Raw genomic sequence first — 5,967 nt, 5'->3', positions numbered from 1 at the left:
CATTGCCACATACCAAAATTATTGGTACCGTCAAATTTCTCTACTTCAAATTTTGCATTTGTCACATGAGTCATTCTCGATGGCGATCTGTGCTGCTATTTTTTTCTCAATCCCAACATCAGATACGTGAACGATCAGTATTAAGTAAATAGTGCCGTATCGTGAATAGTAATCGTATACGTGAATAGTCTTTCAGATACGTAAATAGTACCGTAAACGGTCGTATTCCCCAAGTACGAATCGGCTCGGTACTAATTGTTTGCGGAGCGTGTGAAAGAGTAAAATTATTGTCTTGAAAAATCACACCAAGTTCAATTCCGGAAAGAGAGGTAGATCACGAAGATCACTTAAATACCAAGTCTTTCCTAGCGAATATCCTCTATCGTAATTTAATAGCACAATAAATCACTACAATCACATTCACAAAATATGCAAAACAAATAATAAAGAACACCGAATTTTAACGAGGTTCAACAAATTTTGTCTACGCCCCTAAGCACTACCAAATATATTTCACTCCAAAATTACAAGTGAAATTTACAAATAGAGAGAGAATAATGCCTTAAGTAGAGAATGGCAATTATGGGATGAAGAAAGTAAGAAATGGTTAGGCCTATTTATAGTTGAGGTTCAAGGATCAACTTGCAATGTCCCTATACAATTAGGGACCAAAATTGCAATTATCCCATGCCAACTTTTAACCCAACTTGCCAACCAATATTACTTTCTACTTTCGGTGCCCACCCCATTTGACTTTTCAAAGAATGGTGGGTTCCAATAGACAGTACAGAAGAAAATACAAGCATCACTCTGATATATTGCTTTCTTATTACAGAGTCTTACCAAAATTATAAGCATCCAAATTTCTAGGATTAGCTTAAACATCATGAACCAACTTAATTCATATCGGTGAAGATCCTAATTTCGAAACATCCCTGCATAACAATCTATAGATCAACAGGGGATTTTTTCAATCCAAGAAATAACAAGGTTGACCCTTGACACCATTGCATCTTCTAACACAAATATCATTTAAGAAGGATGAAAAATCTTGGGCTGTGGTTAAAAAATTAAATCTTACTGTAGTTAGAGCACGTACGAATATTGAATTAAGCAACAAGACTACAAAGATTTGAGGTGAGTAGGTGATGGTGTGGGAAGCTGCTCAAGGAGGAAATTCGAGATTAATCTTACTTTTGTGAGACATTTGTAAGCTTACGTCTCAAGGGAATTCTTTGATATTTATTTTTTTTTTGGTATTCTTCGTGTCCAATTTTTTTATGTATGTTAAATAGTAGCACTTGACTTATGTGTCCGTGTTTAGAGTTTTTTAAGGAAATTCATAGTTGCATATTTTGTGATGTTAAGGAATGCGTTCGATTCTTAATTTCCATTGTTATTTTGCTTTTACTCTCTTATTGAGCTTGGTTGCTTTTATGACGTATTCTTGCTACAATATTTCGTTGCTTTCAAGATTTTCTAGGTTGTTTGTATTGAGGTGTGATAGGTTGCTTCTAGGAGTTTTTTTTATTTAGTAGAATGTCCTATAAATCGATGTGTTTTATGATTTGTCAAATGTATTTATTGCAATATTTTTATTGACATTTTGATTAGTTTTATATTTATCGGATTTCAGTAAAATTTTGTTATGATTGAGAAAGAAAAGACGGCTAGAGATCAATCTAATTGTCACAAATAATTATAAAGATGGAGTGAGTGCATACATATACATATATATAATTATCTATGCCAACTATCCAAGAAAGGATCAACTTTAAAACGAAAGCAACGGTCCATTAAGGTCCAAGAACCATCTAAATGTAATAAACCCATAATGTATAAGTCAGATTAATCTAACCATATGCTGTGACTTTGGATGGAATTTCCTTCAAACCATTAGCATAAGTTGCATCTTCCAAAGTAGAATGCTTGTAGAAGTGAGCTTCAATTGTATCTAGTGAGAAATATGGAGAGAAAAGGATGTAGGTGACCCTCAATCAGGCGTCACAACACTAACAAGAGTAGGAGTCAAGGTAGATTGCGTCTCAAACATGACAAATAAGCTGCGATGAAGATAAAAGGAAAAAAGCAGTCGACGGCTTGGGATTTTTTTCTTTTTTTTTTTTGGGGGTGGGGGTGGGCGGGGGGGTAGGGTTTAGAACCTGACCTACGATACCATGTAAAAGCAATAAACTTGATGCATTTTTCATTAACTGTGGAACAATAGTATGAAAAATTAGTATGGCTAATATATGAAATTTTAGGCAGCGGAAAACGTTTTTTTGTTTTTGCCTTTTCTTTCCCCTTTTTTCTTGGCCCAAGGAGTTGAGCTTGATTTAAAAGTTTCATTTTTAGCTTACAAAGCTAAAAGCCCACTATTACAAGCTTTAAAAACATGATTTTGATTAAATAAAAAAGTTTAATGATAAACTTGGCTACTAACGTTTGCATGTTTTGTCAAAATGACCCTAATTGTATTTTAAAATCTTTTTTGGCCATCAAATTTTATTTTTTATTTTTAATTACTTTTTTTAATAGATTTGATGAAAGTACTGTTAAAAAAGTTAACGGGATGATGTGGAATTTCTTATGTGGAACCTAATAAAATAATTACATGTGAAAAATAATTGTGATGGCCAATTTTGGCCCAAGCAAACAAGCCAAAAAATAAAAATCCACATAACCAACTTTCAAGTCCATTTACAATGTTAAACAACCCAAGACAAATTACCCAAACCCATTAAAGTAACAAAACCCAAATAAAATAAATAAAATAAATGTCTATTTGCAAAACCCACACCAGCCTAAAAAATTTTAAAACCCAAAAGAAGCCCAATAAACCTAAAAGCTTAGAAACCCTAGCCCATAAAATATTTTCTGCTAAAAAAGAACCCTAGCCACCAAAGCATTGCAGCCGCCGCTCCTCCCATGCATGCCACCTCGGCCACCACGCCCTGACCGTCGCCTCTTCCACACGTCGCATGGCACCTACAACAGAGACAAAAACAACAGCAAGAGAAAGCATGCGAATGATGGAAGAAAAAATAAACAAAGGAACAAAAACAAAAAATATGGAATGAATGTTTGGTAGATCGGCTTTAAAAAGCCAAAATCTATCATTTGTAAGGGGGGTTTTTTTCGAATTCAAAAAGGAAACCGATTGTAAAAGGGGGAAAACATTAAGCAAACATAATAGCAAGAAAACCAAAAGGTTGATTTCGTTTCCATTTTCGTTTTAAGTTCTAAAATTCATATATTCTGTTTTCTTTTAATTTTTATTTCTTTAGACATCCGAAAATAAACAAAAATAAAGAGAAGGGAGGGGACTTACCGAAGCCTGGAATCGCGTCGCCGGAGCCTCTGCTCTGTGATTGAGACCGATTCAAAAGGGAAATAAAAAGGGGTCTATCCTCATAAACTCTCGGGCGCCTTGAACAAAGGTGGAAAGCCCCTTTTCGCATACCCTTAACCACTGTCTACGGTGGGAACTACGGTGGCCTCAAAAAGCCACGACGATGGCGGCAATGATAGGTGTTGAAGCTCTAGCCGAAATGAGAAAATGGAGGAGGGAGAGGGAGTTTAAGGGATTGTTTCAGGGTTTTTTTTTTTTTATTTTGAAGGCTAAAATGATTTTTGTAACAAAAATTGGGCCTTATATACACTCACAAAACGACAGCGTTTTGGGTGGGTGGTCTAAGTGCCGAAACGGCACCATTTCATCTGACCCGAATGCGACCCGACCCGCGCCCACGGAGGATCCGCACATTTTGACCGGATGGTCTATTTGTGCATGGGATCCCTCTACTTTCTTGGCGCGTTCCAATGTGGTCCTCTTTTTTTATTTCGAATTTGCCCCAAATTTGTGTTCCAAAATTCAATATAGTCCTTTTTTTTAATTATTCAACCATTTTGTTATTAATTAATCAAATTTATTTTTATTATTAATTCTATTATTACTACTTATTATTATTGCCATTATTCTATTATTTCTTATATTTTATCATCATTGTTGTTACTATTTATATCATTGTTTTTACATTATAGTTATAATCATTATTATTCTTTATATGTTATTGTTGTTATTCTATTATTGTCGTTATTGTTAATATTGGAGCTATTTTTGTCCTTTTATTTTATTGATATCATTGTTTTCTATGTCATTATTGTTGTGTTATCATTAGTATCACCACTATGTCATCAAATCAATCAATTTTATATTAAATTTGTCATATTATATTATATTATTTTTTGTTTCTTATCTACATTATTATTACTATTATTATTGGCATTATTTTGAATATATCATATATTCTAAATCATTATCAATTTTAAAAATTTTGCATATATGTTATTTCTTCTAAATCATCATACGTATTATTCATTTCAAATTTTTATATGTATCTTTGTACTCTAAATTATTATATATATACATACTTTTTTTTTTTTGGTTTTCATACATTGTTTTGTCTCAAAATTTTCTTTTCACCCCATTTATTCTAAATATCTTATACATTATGTATGATAAACCATTTTGCATATTTTAAGTTTTTACATGTTCTTTTGTTATACTATTTTATATGTAAACAATTTTAAATTCTGTTATTATTTATTACAAACCTTTTATCATTATTTACCTTAAGACTTCATATATTACTTATATTAAATTGTTTTCACATACTTCTTATCGTTATGTATTTTGGAAAATTATTTTACATATTATTTATTTTAAATTTTTTATATACATGATGTACTTTAAATCTTTATGTATATTCTATTTTAGAGTTCTATATGAATTACTTGGTTTAAATTATTGTGTATGTTATTTACTTTAAAATTCTTTACATTTATCACCACTTTGAATATATATATATATATATATATATATATATATATATATATATATATATATACATGTATATTCCTTTTGTTCCAAATTCCTTTTGTTCCAAATTCCATTGTAAAATCGGTTAAATTATGTTTGGATTTTAGATGATTGCACTTTCATTATATTTTGTCTTATTTGTTCGTTTATTATACCCTTGTACGTTTTATGTTTCAAGTCCAACACTTTACCTGTTATTGTTATTTATTCGCTTACCATATTATTTTATTTGTCTTTTCATTATTTATGTTATTTATATATTATTTCTACTTCGAAATGTGTATGCTCAATACCGTGTACGCTTACCCGGTTCACCCATTCATCGAGTGGCCCATATGTTTAAAACATATATTGATTTGTAAAGTCTTGTCATCCCAACAGCGTCTAAATATTTCGATATTATGACTTTTATGGTGTATATTCGTTTCATTATTTGGATTATTCATCATGATTTGTTTCTAAACGTATACCTCTTAAATATTTCATTAAAACTTTTAGGTCCAAATTTAAAACAAAAAGAAATTTTGAAAATAAGGAAATGTTTCGTGTCTTGGAACACCGAAGAATTGTGCCCTAACTTACGGGGTTTTGATTCTCTCGTTGATTCTAAATAGCCAAATATCCTTTCGAGTTTTAAAAACACATGAAATTTCAATTAAAATTAAAGATAAACTTGCGCTCGGAAGTTCAAGGTATCGCGTCCTCTCGGAAGTTCAAGGTATCGCGTCCTAACTTACGGGATGTAATTCTCTAATGTCTCGAGACAAGGAAATCTTTAGCAATCGTTTTGATCCAATTCAAGCACTTTTAAACTCAACATTCATAAAAGGGATCGTATTTCAAAATTTATTTTAAAACTTTTCAATTTTCGACTTTGAGACACTAATTAATCAATTAGGTACCAATTTTGGGCGTTATGAGGGTGCTAACCCTTCCTTGTACGTAACCGACTCCCGAACTCGTTTTCTCAAATTTCGTAGACCAAAACACCGTTTTAATAAACTAAAACGTTTTATTAAAGCAAGGTGATCCGATCTCACCTAATAAAGATCGGTGGCGACTCCCGTTTTAATTTTCACTTACAA

General features: G+C 31.8%; 1 long non-coding RNA gene across 1 annotated transcript; it reads right to left on the bottom strand.

The window, feature by feature from the left end:
• Positions 1–2,583: 2,583 nt before the first annotated feature.
• On the bottom strand, positions 2,584–3,622 carry LOC128285753 (uncharacterized). Its single transcript, XR_008276302.1, has 2 exons — positions 3,332–3,622; positions 2,584–2,988 (listed from the first exon to the last, which is right to left on the bottom strand). It is a non-coding gene; the product is annotated as an uncharacterized LOC128285753 (long non-coding RNA).
• Between the last annotated feature and the right edge of the window lie 2,345 nt (positions 3,623–5,967).

The sequence above is a fragment of the Gossypium arboreum genome, chromosome 12 (genome assembly GCF_025698485.1).
Source record: "Gossypium arboreum isolate Shixiya-1 chromosome 12, ASM2569848v2, whole genome shotgun sequence".
NCBI lineage: Eukaryota > Viridiplantae > Streptophyta > Magnoliopsida > Malvales > Malvaceae > Gossypium > Gossypium arboreum.
This window is presented reverse-complemented; position numbering and strand designations above follow the sequence as displayed.